The 14,227-nt window shown below is 45.8% G+C and overlaps 1 long non-coding RNA gene across 1 annotated transcript in view; it reads right to left on the minus strand.

Annotated features, from left to right (window-relative positions):
* LOC139756500 (uncharacterized) overlaps positions 1-14,227 on the minus strand; it is a 684,713-nt gene that overhangs the window by 110,477 nt on the left and 560,009 nt on the right. The gene's annotated exons all lie outside the window — the stretch shown is intronic.

Raw genomic sequence — 14,227 nt, forward strand, 5'->3', positions numbered from 1 at the left:
ATATAACATTGCTGGAACCACTATTCCTTCAAACATACCCATTTTTGCTTTCCAAGATAACGTTCTCGAATTCCACACATTTTTCATCGATCCCAGAACTTTCGCCCCCTACCCCACCCTATGATTCACTTCCGCTTCCATGGTTCCATCCGCTGCCAAATCCACTCCCACATATCTAAAACACTTAACTCCCTCTAGTTTTTCTCCATTCAAACTTACCTCCCAACTGACTTTTCCCTCAACCCTACTGTGCCTAATAACCTGGCTCTTATTCACATTTACTCTCAGCTTTCTTCTTTCACACACTTAACCAAACTCAGTTACCTGCTTCTGCAGTTTCTCACCTAAATCAGCCACCAGCGCTGTATCATCAGAGAACAACTGACTCACTTTCCAAGCTCTCTCATCCATAACAGACTGCATACTTGCCCCTCTTTCCAAAACTCTTGCATTCACCTCCCTAACAACCCCATCCATAAACAAATTAAACAACCATGGAGACATCACGCACCCCTGCCGCAAACCAACATTCACTGAGAACCAATCACTTTCCTCTCTTCCTACTCGTACACATGCCTTACATCCTCGATAAAAACTTTTCAATGCTTCTAACAACTTGCCTCCCACACCATATATTGTTAATACCTTCCACAGACCATCTCTATCAACTCTACCATATGCCTTCTTCAGATTCATAAAATCTACATACAAATCCATTTGCTTTTCTTAGTATTTCTCACATACATCCTTCAAAGCAAACACCTGATCCACACATCCTCTACCACTTCTGAAACCAAACTGCTCTTCCCCAATCTGATGCTCAGGCACCTCACCATGAGACATACATACATTAAATAACCTTTCCAACCAGTCAACAATACAGTCACCCCCTTTTTTAATAAATTCCACTGCAATACCATCCATACCCGTTGCCTTGCCGGCTTTCATCTTCCGCAAAGCTTTCACTACCTCTTCGCTGTTTACCAAATCATTTTCCCTAACCCACTCATTTTGCACACCACCTCGACCAAAACACCCTATATCTGCCACTCTATCATCAAGCACATTCAACAAACCTTCAAAATACTCACTCCATCGCCTTCTCACATCACCACTACTTGTTATCACCTCCCCATTAGCCCCCTTCACTGATGTTCCCATTTGTTCCCTTGTCTTACGCACTTTATTTACCTCCTTCCAAAACATCTTTTTATTCTCCCTAAAATTTAATGATACTCTCTCACCCCAACTCTCATTTGCCCTCTTTTTCACCTCTTGCACCTTTCTTTTGACCTCCTGCCTCTTTCTTTTATACATCTCCCACTCACTTGCATTATTTCCTTGCAAAAATCGTCCAAATGCCTCTCTATTCTCTTTCACTAATAACCTTACTTCTTCATCCCACCACTCACTACCCTTTCTAATCTGCCCACCTCCCACGCTTCTCATGACACAAGCATCTTTTGCGCAAGCCATTACTGCTTCCCTAAATACATCCCATTCCTCCCCCACTCCCCTTACGTCCTTTGTTCTCACCTTTTTCCATTCTGTACTCAGTCTCTACTTGTACTTCCTCACACAAGTTTCCTTCCCAAGCTCACTTACTCTCACCACTCTCTTCACCCCAACATTCTCTCTTCTTTTCTGAAATCTCTACATATCTTCACCTTCCCCTTCACAAGATAATGATCAGACATCCCTCCAGTTGCACCTCTCAGCACATAAACATCAAAAAGTCTCTCTTTCGCGCGCCTATCAATTGACACGTAATCCAATAACGCTCTCTGGCCATCTCTCCTACTTACATACTTATACCTATGTATATCTCTCTTTTTAAACCAGGTATTCCCAATGACCAGTCCTTTTTCAGCACATAAATCTACGAGCTCTTCCCCACTGAACACCCCATGTACACCAATTATTCCCTCAACTACCACATTACTCACCTTTGCATTCTAATCACCCATCACTATAACCCGGTCTCGTGCATCAAAACTACTAACACACTCACTCAGCTGCTCCCAAAACTCTTGCCTCTCATGATCTTTCTTCTCATGCCCAGGTGCATATGCACCAATAATCACCCATCTCTCTCCATCCACTTTCAGTTTTACCCATATCAATCTATAGTTTACTTTCTTACACTCTATCACATACTCCCACCACTCCTGTTTCAGGAGTAGTACTACTCCTTCCCTTGCTCTTGTCCTCTCACTTACCCCTGACTTTACTCCCAAGACATATATATTCAAGATCTTTGCCAGGGCTTCGCAGTATTGATCTACGTCATATTTTTTCGTAATGAATGGACCAAGTGACAGGGTAATGACTCTTACATCTAATAACTAAAAGTAATAAATTGTAGAGTTTCTTGTACAATATCAGCAATGTACGCTTCATGTTGACGTTTACCCTGGCGTAATATTGCGTCATTTTCTCTACCCAAGTTTACGTAATTTAGTCTTTTGTTAATGGTTGTGGTAACAGTGATTACCGCTTATGTGTTACGTAAGTTACTCTCGAGCTAATGGTTGTGGTAACAGTGATTATTATTTGTATGGCATGGGGATACAATCTTACACTTGTGTTGCCCCGTCTCTAAACCTTGTATTATATGTACATACAATGTCTTTACTCGTGTATGTATACTCAAAAAAAAGGAAGAAACTTTTTAAAATGATGTAAATAAAACCCTTTATAGTGTAAGAGTTGGGGATTAAAGGGAGAGATTAAGTGAGACATGGTTAATGTTGACAGCTTACATAAATCAAACAACTTGTATTGTATGATGGTACAAAATGTTCAAGAGATTGTCCCTTACAAGTTCAAAACTTCCTCCCCGTACAGTACAAAAAAGTAATTATACAGGAGTACACACACACACAAACACACTCACACACACACACACACACACACACACACACACACACATACACCAGCCTAAGACTGGAACCCAATTACCGACCAGCCAGAGGGGAGGATGAACAGCTGGGTTGCCTGTGGGCCGACTGTTGTTCTCAGGATTCGAACCCAGGCGGACCTAACCAACAGTGGTATGTTAATGGTGTGGTGGTGATGGAGGTCCTACTTGTGTTCACGTTGTAGTGGTGGAGGTGGTGGTAGTTGTGGTAATGGTGGTGTGGTGATGGTGGTACTTGTGGTAATGGTGGTGTGGTGATGGTGGTACTTGTGGTAATGGTGGTGTAGTAATGGTGGTACTTGTGGTAATGGTGGTGTGGTGATGGTGGTACTTGTGGTAATGGTGGTGTGGTGATGGTGGTACTTGTGGTAATGGTGGTGTGGGGATGGTGGTACTTGTGGTAATGGTGGTGTGGTGATGGTGGTACTTGTGGCAATGGTGGTGTGGTGATGGTGGTACTTGTGGTAATGGTGGTGTGGTGATGGTGGTACTTGTGGTAATGGTGGTGTGGTGATGGTGGTACTTGTGGTAATGGTGGTGTAGTAATGGTGGTACTTGTAGTAATGGTGGTGTGGTGATGGTGGTACTTGTGGTAATGGTGGTGTGGTGATGGTGGTACTTGTGGTAATGGTGGTGTGGGGATGGTGGTACTTGTGGTAATGGTGGTGTGGTGATGGTGGTACTTGTGGTAATGGTGGTGTGGTGATGGTGGTAGTTGTGGTAATGAAGGTGTGGTGATGGTGGTACTTGTGGTAATGGTGGTGTGGTGATGGTGGTAGTTGTGGTAATGGTGGTGTGGTGATGGTGGTACTTGTGGTAATGGTGGTGTGGTGATGGTGGTACTTGTGGTAATGGTGGTGTGGTGATGGTGGTACTTGTGGTAATGGTGGTGTGAAGATGGTGGTACTTGTGGTAATGGTGGTGTGGTGATGGTGGTACTTGTGGTAATGGTGGTATGGTGATGGTGGTACTTGTGGTAATGGTGGTGTGGTGATGGTGGCAATACTTGTGCTAGTGGTGGTGGTGCTAGCGGTACCTCTGTTAGTGGTGGTGGTGCTACTGGTACCTGTGTTAGTGGTGATGGTGCTGCTAGTAGTGGTGGTGATGCTAGTGGTACCTGTGTTAGTGGTGGTGGTGCTACTGGTACCTGTGTTAGTGGTGATGGTGCTGCTAGTAGTGGTGGTGATGCTAGTGGTACCTGTGTTAGTGGTGGTGGTGCTAGTGGTACCTGTGTTAGTGGTGGTTCTGCTAGTGGCGGTGGTGATGCTAGTGGTGGTGGTGCTACTAGCACCTAGGCTAATGGTGGTGGTGATGCTAGTGGTGGTGCTCCTAGTGGTGGTGGTGCTACTAGCACCTAGGCTAATGGTGGTGGTGATGTTAGTGGTGGTGTTGCTAGTGGTGGTGGTGCTGCTAGTGGTGGTGGTGCTGCTAGTGGTGGTGGTTCTACTAGCACATAGGCTAATGGTGGAGGTGATGCTAGTGGTGGTGCTAGTGGTGGTGGTGCTACTAGCACATAGGCTAATGGTGGTGATGGTGCTTGTATCTGTGTGGTGGTATTTGTGCTAGTGGTATGTTCATGGTGGTGATGGTGGTAGTAGAAGTGGTGGTGATAGTGGAAGTGGTGGTGGTGGTGGTGGTGGTGCGAGGATGGTGGTGGTGGTGGTGGTGGTGGTGCGAGGATGGTGGTGGTGGTGGTGGTGGTGGTGGTGGTGGTGGTGGTGCTAGGGTGGTGGTGGTGGTGGTGGTGGTGGTGCTAGGGTGGTGGTGGTGGTGGTCGTGGTGGTGGTGGTGGTGGTGGTGTAAGTGGTGTAGGTGGTGGTGGTGGTGGTGCTAGGGTGGTGGTGTAAGTGGTGTAGGTGGTGTTGGTGGTGGTGCTAGGGTGGTGGTGTAAGTGGTGTAGGTGGTGTTGGTGGTGGTGCTAGGGTGGTGGTGTAAGTGGTGTAGGTGGTGTTGGTGGTGGTGCTAGGGTGGTGGTGTAAGTGGTGTAGGTGGTGTTGGTGGTGGTGCTAGGGTGGTGGTGTAAGTGGTGTAGGTGGTGTTGGTGGTGGTGCTAGGGTGGTGGTGTTAGCCAACCATTCATCTTGATCATAACAAAAGGCCATCATGACACACGTCGCTCTCCTCCCTCCTCAACGCACACTTCCACCTCGCATTTTTCCTTCCTTTGGTCCTAATTAACGAACGACCCCTTGCTTACCCCCACACGATTTGTAAAGGAGAGAGAGAAGAGAGAGAGAGAGAGAGAGAGAGAGAGAGAGAGAGAGAGAGAGAGAGAGAGAGAGAGAGAGAGAGAGAGAGAGAGAGAGAGAGAGAGAGAGCATGATGGACGCCTACATCTGATGTAAGGTAGGATGGACAGGACCAGAGTGTTGTAGTAGTGGCCTCGCTCAGCTACAGGCAGAGCTATACCAACACACGTGATGGATTCCACACTCGGTTATAACACAGTGGAATCTGTTGATGTGAAACTGTTGATCTAGAGCCCTGACTCTCCCGTGTGTGTGTGTGTGTGTGTGTGTGTGTGTGTGTGTGTTGGGAAGGCGTAAGCATCATCCTCGGCTCCACCATTCACCATGCCACACAGAGCTGTGGAGCTCACCAGACCACGTGGGTAAGCTACGAGCAGACGTGATCCATTCACCACCAGAACGTACCATGTTCCCATCATCAGAGTCCACAGCGATCCGTCCAGAGACCACGGTTCACGTGTGTACTACACAAGACGTCCAGCCATCATAGCCGAGACGTAGTGCAGGAGGGTCAGGTGGTGTGTGTGCCACCCTACACCCGCCGCCGAGACGTAGTGCAGGAGGGTCAGGTGGTGTGTGTGCCGCCCCACACACCACACGGTAGTCGATATTATCGCCTGACCCTCACCGCCCATCAGGCAGAGTGATGCCCCACGCAGCCTTACACACCCCCACCTCAATCCACGAACCCATCCACCTTACTGACGCGAGGCGGAGGTCACACCGTCACACAGGGGGAGGTCGCACCGTCAGATAGGGGGAGGTCACACCGTCAGACAGGGGGAGGTCACAGCGTCAGATAAGAGGAGGTCACAGCATTAGACAGGTGGAGGTCACAGCGTCAGACAGAGAGAGGTCACAGCGTTAGACAGGGGGAGGTCACAGCGTCAGACAGACAGAGGTCACAGCGTTAGACAGGGGGAGGTCACAGCGTCAGACAAGGGGGATGTCAGAGCGACAGACAGGGGAAAGTCACAGCGTCACACAGGCGGAGGTCACAGCGTCACACAGGCGGAGGTCACAGCGTCAGACAGGGGGGAAGGTCAAAGCGTCAGACAAGTGGAGGTCACAGCGTCAAAAAAGGGAGGTCACAGCGTTAGTCAGGCTGAGGTCACAACGTCAGAGAGGCAGAGGTCACAGCGTTTGGCAGGTGGAGGTCACAGCATTAGACAGGCGGAGGTCACAGCGTCAAAAAAGGGAGGTCACAGCGTTAGTCAGGCTGAGGTCACAACGTCAGAGAGGCAGAGGTCACAGCGTTTGGCAGGTGGAGGTCACAGCATTAGACAGGCGGAGGTCACAGCGTCAGACAGGTGGAGGTCACAGCATTAGACAGGCGGAGGTCACAGCGTCAGACAGGTGGAGGTCACAGCATTAGACAGGCGGAGGTCACAGCGTTAGACAGACGGAGGTCACGACCTCAGACAGAGGAGGTTACATCGTCAGAGAGAGAGAGGTCACAGCGTCAGACAAGAGGAGGTCACAGCATCAGACAGGAGAAAGTCACAGGTTAAGACAGGGGGAGGTCACAGGTTAAGAGAGGGGTAGGTCACAGGGTAAGACAAGGGTAGGTCACAGCGTCAGACAGGGGTAGGTCACAGGGTAAGACAGGGGTAGGTCACAGGGTAAGACAGGGGGAGGTCACAGGGTAAGACAGGGGTAGGTCACAGGGTAAGACAGGGGGAGGTCACAGGGTAAGACAGGGGAAGGTCAGAGGGTCACATCGCTACGACTGAGGTGACATACACAGCCACAAATGATGTTCAGTATTCAAACACGTTCATGAAAACATGAGACAAGGAGTGGAACAAGACATCCTCCACTTCGTCGTGTGTATACACTGGTATGTACATGCCTTTGTCATTACTTGTATCATACGAAGAGGAGGTTTTACACGTGTGTGTGTGTGTGTGTGTGTGTGTGTGTGTGTGTGTGTGTGTGTGTGTGTGTGTGTGTTCATATTTGTTCATCCTTTAGAGATGTCATTTCAACCAGGATGGTTTTAACGTGATATATTCCCTCGTAAAGCTTGAGTGACGGGGAGCTAACCTCGTCTCATGATGTCAGTTTACGAGCCGTCTCTCTCCCAGCCAATACCTTAGGAATGTTTTATGCCCAGGGCTCCACTCATGGTGGAAAGACCTCATCGATGCCAGGTTTAAAGAGGAAAGAATTATCTATGAGTTTCTGAGGAGGTGGGAAACCCTCCCCTTGGAATAATGGAGTTTTAGTCGTAGCTGTTAGGAAAAAAATATATGTATGATTTATCCTGAAGACAACTGGAAGTTAAGAAACATGTTCGTGATAGAAACAAAATATGGTTAAGGTGTTATGTTGGCATGTTAAGGTTAACCCGGAGGGGTTGTTATAATGAGGCAAGGTGTAGTAACATTATCATGATGGAGGGTAGTACTTCCCTGTGTGGCTACTGTCATGAGGGGGTAGTACTTCCCTGTGTGGCTACTGTCATGATGGAGGGTAGTACTTCCCTGTATGGCTACTGTCATGATGGAGGGTAGTACTTCCCTGTGTGGCTACTGTCATGAAGGGTAGTACTTCCCTGTGTGGCTACTGTCATGAGGGATGGTAGTGCTTCCCTGAGTGGCTACTGTCATGAGGGATGGTAGTACTTCCCTGTATGGCTACTGTCATGAGGGATGGTAGTGCTTCCCTGTGGGCTACTGTCATGATGGAGGGTAGTACTTCCCTGAGTGGCTACTGTCATGATGGAGGGTAGTACTTCCCTGTATGGCTACTGTCATGAAGGGTAGTACTTCCCTGAGTGGCTACTGTCATGAGGGATGGTAGTGCTTCCCTGTGGGCTACTGTCATGATGGAGGGTAGTACTTCCCTGAGTGGCTACTGTCATGATGGAGGGTAGTACTTCCCTGTATGGCTACTGTCATGAGGGAGGGTAGTACTTCCCTGTATGGCTACTGTCATGAGGGAGGGTAGTACTTCCCTGTATGGCTACTGTCATGAGGGAGGGTAGTACTTCCCTGTGTGGCTACTGTCATGACAAAGGGTAGTACTTCCCTGTGTGGCTACTGCCTAAGCTACAGAACTTTATCATAGATAATCTCACATCTCCGTACCACATCATCTCGTAACTTGTCTTTGTCACGAACCAGACCACACAGACACAGACATCAATAAAAACCCACAATTAGTAGACCTCATGAACACAGAAAACGAGATCATGGAGCCAAATCTGAACTATAAACAACACCATTACAACCCTAATTACTGACCCACACCAGCTTAACGCAATCAACAACACAACCCACACCAGCTTAACACTATTAACAACATGACCCACACCAGCTTAACGCTATTAACAACATGACCTACACCAGGTAACTCATACGAACACTAGAGATTATTTAAACCTCTCACATAACGTACATCTGTCTCAAAACAACAACATTCCTTCTCCCAGAGAACACACAATCATACAGTACTCATGAGCCACAACCCTGGCCAAGATATTCATACAGTACTCATGAGCCACAACCGTGGCCAAGATATTCATACAGTACTCATGAGCCACAACCCTGGCCAAGATATTCATGAAAAACCTAGCATAATATCCATTTTGACCCTTGATCGCTGACGCCACCTTCACTCGCGTGGAGACTCGAAAAGCACGTAAGATTAAGAACTTCCATGCAGCAGACCCGTGACAGCATTGCAAAATTCCACACAAAACACTTTGGCCACCTTGCAATCCAAGTTCATACTGATATCGTGAACCATTCCAGGTCACACAGACCCCCAGCCATCTGGAGGCCGGCATGGAACCATCTGAAGCACCCAGATCCTCCTCCTCCTCCTCCTGCCACACATTACGTCTGTGTTAGTACTCACACTCCTCCAAAAACTGATCAACAGTATGATCAGGTTAGATTTTCCCAATCTCGCCAGCACACCAAGGCTTAAGACCCAGTCGCTCCGTTACCATACTGCACACAATCCACACAGAAGACCTGCGAGATGACTTTAACCAACCACAATCTTCCTTACGCATAGCATTATCTGCAATCCATATCAACAAAGCATTCGATACTGTCCCCCGACATGCCAGATCCTCAGTACTACCCTCCACATTGTCTACAACCACGACAAGAAATGACTGGCCAACGTCATATCTGGCCGCTAAACTTAAGTCACTCACAATCTACCTTCAAATACCCTTAAACTTTACAATGGAGTTCCCTGTGGAGAAGTAGCTTTACAATGGAGTTCCCTGTGGAGAAGTAGCTTTACAATGGAGTTCCCTGTGGAGAAGTAGCTTTACAATGGAGTTCCCTGTGGAGAAGTAGCTTTACAATGGAGTTCCCTGTGGAGAAGTAGCTTTACAATGGAGTTCCCTGTGGAGAAGTAGCTTTACAATGGAGTTCCCTGTGGAGAAGTAGCTTTACAATGGAGTTCCCTGTGGAGAAGTAGCTTTACAATGGAGTTCCCTGTAGAGAAGTAGCTTTACAATGGAGTTCCCTGTGGAGAAGTAGCTTTACAATGGAGTTCCCTGTGGAGCAGTAGCTTTACAATGGAGTTCTCTGTGGAGCAGTAGCTTTACAATGGAGTTCCCTGTGGAGAAGTAGCTTTACAATGGAGTTCCCTGTGGAGCAGTAGCTTTACAATGGAGTTCTCTGTGGAGCAGTAGCTTTACAATGGAGTTCCCTGTGGAGAAGTAGCTTTACAATGGAGTTCCCTGTGGAGCAGTAGCTTTACAATGGAGTTCTCTGTGGAGCAGTAGCTTTACAATGGAGTTCCCTGTGGAGCAGTACTTCCCCTATACCTTCTTTAATCTCTTCCTACCGATGATCTTCAACAACCTTGTCATATACAAATGACTTTATACTCACATTGCAGTACCTCATAACGAACATGCAAAACCACATCACGCAACCGGGAACTGCCACGTCTATATCACCACATGTCCACAGTCACTCTCATAACACTTCCCTTATCCTCAGTGGTCAACCACTCACACGCAACACAGGTCAAACCATATTGGTCATCACTAACATGATACTCGCTCCCCACGCCGCCACAAACATCATCACTCACACACTCACCTTATCAAAAGCAATGTTAACAAAGTTGAACACCGCACAAAACCAAAGAGCTTATAACAACCATCAGCTGCCAAGGATCCACAGTCATTCAACTTCCACACAATAGAACACGTATATTACAGTCTTACCTCAATTTGACTGGCATTTTTATTTTTTCTTTTCAAAAAGTTCTAAACCCTTTTCATCCAAATTACTTCAAAACCAAACACCAATAACGAAAAAGTATAATGACCCCCCCACTACCTCACACTTCAGAACCCTACACTCACAACCGTCCTTCCCTCAGTGAGCACAACAACAACAACAAAAACAGAGTAGGAAGACCCAATAAGCCCTCGCGACCCAGTCTTCACCACCCTCCCGCCAGACAACACCTCCGCCAGATGTGTACCACGTACCCCGCACCGTCTGTGCTCCGGACACCACCAAAATGACTGGAATCCAGCCCATGTAACGCCTATCTTCCAAAGAGGAAATCAAAAGATACACTTCCAGCAAGTGTCTCCTTCGTTTCCAGGAGAAGCGTTACGAGCAATAATAATCAGAGATAAAGTCGTTAAATTTCTCAAAGATAAAAGGCTGGTAAGCGATCATCAACACGGTTGTCCGAACAGAAGGTCATGTTTAACGAATCTGGCTGAAATCTAATGTTACATAACCAATACCTGGGACTCTGTAATTACCTTTTAATGTTATATACCTGGGCTTATATAATGGCACATAAAAGATTACTACTTAAAACTGGACCAAATGGCACGAGATCGAATCTGCGTGCGGATAAGAGACTGGTTTACAGACGAGACACAAGTCAGCATCCGACTGGCTTCATGTGACTACCGAGGTACCACAAGGCTCATTCCTAGGACCCACAATCTTCATCCTCTTCAACAACAACCTGCAAACAAGATTCACAAGTAGAATTTCGAAAATTGTCGACGACACGAAACTAGGACATCTTGCCGCTCATTGAAAGGACTGTCTTTTAAAATTCAAAGGAATTTAGACAAATTGATGTAATGGTTAGAGACATGGCAAATGGATTTCAACTGTCACAAATGGAAAACAGTTCACTATGACGCTAAGAATAAAAATCACCAGCAGAAAATGATGAGTAAACCATCATTACACACGAAAGAAGATAAACACATTGAAATGATCTTCAACAATGACTTTAAATAGAGATAACAACGTCTAGTTACGTACAAGAAGGTCAAGAAAGCGAGGAATGTATACAACAAGACTAAGGATACAATACTCATCCTTGAGAGCAAGGGTTCCCCACCCAGGGTACATGTAGCCCCATGGGCACATTTGCACTTCTCAAGGTGGTACATACATAGGGGTCTGAGAGTACAACCATGGTGTATACTCCTGTACTACAGTGTACACTATGAGTAATGTAGAACATAAGCAATACAGAATACCCTCGTTACAAATCAGTATGAAATCATTATATAGTCTCTGAACAGATTTCATAAGATAATACAAAATCAATATAATTTTATACATTTTTGATTTGTAATCTTTACGGGTACAGAGGAGGAGAAAGGTTGGGAACCCCTGCTAGAGAGAGAGACTTGGTCAAACCTCACTTGGAATGTAGTGTTCAATTCTGGCCAGTAAGTCTAATCAACAATGAAGAGAAATTAGAATGAATTCAGCAAGATCAACCAATATAATCGCTTCACTCGTACATAGGCTTTATTAAGTATGGATTCAAAGACCTAAAATTACTGTCTATACAAGCGCTGGCTTCCAGGAGACCTAATTAAAGTTTTCAAATTATCTGATAATTACGACAACTTAACATGTGGACATTTCTTCGCCTTTAGCTGAAATTCAGCTACGGGATGTTGGAACACTGGGCTAAAACTACGTCCAGATACAGTAAGTACAAACACTATCAATACCTTCAAATCAAGACCAGACAAATGCTTCAGTAATACCTGTCATCAGCCTGTAATCCCTATCAAATGAGTGTCATTAAATCCTGTTTATCTTTCTTAATCTAAACCTAATGCAACCTTTTATTAGCGACTATCAGATAACTTTTTTTTCCATTTCCTCTTCCTGTAGAATTTCCTCGACAGTATGACCTCTAGAGACTGTGTAATGATTCCTCTCATCTTTCGCCCTTCCGGCAGCTGAGCCGGAGGGAGAGATGGATGGAAACGCGTCTTTTGCTTTACTTTACAGTAAACGAGTCATGGACCATCACACCTCCAGTTTTCTGCCCTTCCCATGTAATTGCTCTCTCTCTCTCTCTCTCTCTCTCTCTCTCTCTCTCTCTCTCTCTCTCTCTCTCTCTCTCTCTCTCTCTCTCTCCACACACACACACACACAACACAAACACAAAACGTCACGACACTACGACCTTTGGTCCCGCCCGATGGACGTGGGCAGCTTCCTGAGAGGTGCAGGAGCCACGTCCGATGGACGTGGGTAGCTTCCTGAGAGGTGCAGGAGCCACGTAAAAGGGACTCCAGGTGGTGGAATATAACTACTGTGTGGTCGGTGGCACCTTAAAGGTGGGCCGTTTTGATAACTCTTGCTATCCCTACACCTCCAAGCTTTGGAACTCTCTACCTTCTCATGTCCTTCCCAATAACTACGAACTGGCACACTGTAAACAAGTTTTTTCACTTCCTCCAGAACTTTTTCCAATTCATAATTCTTTCCAAACTTCAGTTGAGGCTCGGCCTTGAATTGGACGCTTGTCCGTGACTGGAGACTCCAACGTTAAAATGAATCAGGCTGCCGTGTACAACCTGTTAATATGGAAGTCACACAGTGAGATATCAGTGAGATATATCCCCTGAGATATCCCTGCTTCATGTCCCTAAGATATCCCTGCTTATAGCCATAACAAAGACTTATTTCTGATAAAATGTTGCAGGATTAACCCTCATGTTCTGAACGTAAAGTGTTCCTAATGTGAATCTTAACTGATTAGTGGAGGACGTTAATTTTAGTTTTATTTGTTAATTCATTTATGATCATCAAGAGTATTGGTAAAAGGACACAAGTCAGGAAATGCCTTTCTGTGGTACAGTACATAGAGCGGACAGAACTACTTCATGGAGAGTTACCATACATAGTGTAGGTAATGTTTATCTCCTGAGGCCACATCGAGTTGGTAATATCCGAAGATCAAAGCAAGATTCAGACTGTATATCATAAACCTCTATTTCGAGAACACTGGTTATTTCATAATTAGTATACCATGTCAACCTTCTGTATTAGAAAACGCTGTATGATGACCTCTGTCCAACTTGTACGCACCAAAGCTCTGAGATGAAACGACAAAGCGAGACACTTCATTACTGATTTTCAAAGCGTTTTGATGTGTTTAACGCTGTAGAGAGATCCTGATTACACGCTTTCTATGATGTAAACATGACAACTATCAAAGAAATGCATTAAAAATCAGAGAAGAGAAATAGAAGTGATCTGTGAAGATTCTGTACGAAACATATGATCCAAAATATCAAGAGACGTGAAGATATGGAAGCATTTGAGAAAATGAGTGAAAACGTAAGAATGTAATGTTTGAATAATGACAAACCAACAGATAAAACTGCTGCACACTGACCTGGTCCCTCAGAGGAGCTTTTAGAAGACTGGCCAAAGAGTAGAGAGATGAACTGATTAACCTGAGGACATCCAGGTTTGTATAAGCATGTGAGACATAGCATCAGTCGAGTGAATCTTGAATACTACAGAGCTGCCGACAAGATGAACATACCTTTAACTTATGGATAACCCAGGATGAAGATGCTGTAAAAGAAAAGCCCACAAGCTCTTCGTGAGACAAATATGATACTATCAACAAGATGTTCTGAATCCATTGCCTGTGAGGAACTGCATCGGAGAATCAAGTAAAGTGAGGTAAGACAATAGACGAGACACTGTACGAGATGTTGGCCTTGCAAGCAAATCCTCAGTTGCTGGTTCAGACGATGGTTCAAAGAGAATGGGAACTG

The sequence above is a fragment of the Panulirus ornatus genome, chromosome 22 (assembly GCF_036320965.1).
Source record: "Panulirus ornatus isolate Po-2019 chromosome 22, ASM3632096v1, whole genome shotgun sequence".
Taxonomy (NCBI): domain Eukaryota; kingdom Metazoa; phylum Arthropoda; class Malacostraca; order Decapoda; family Palinuridae; genus Panulirus; species Panulirus ornatus.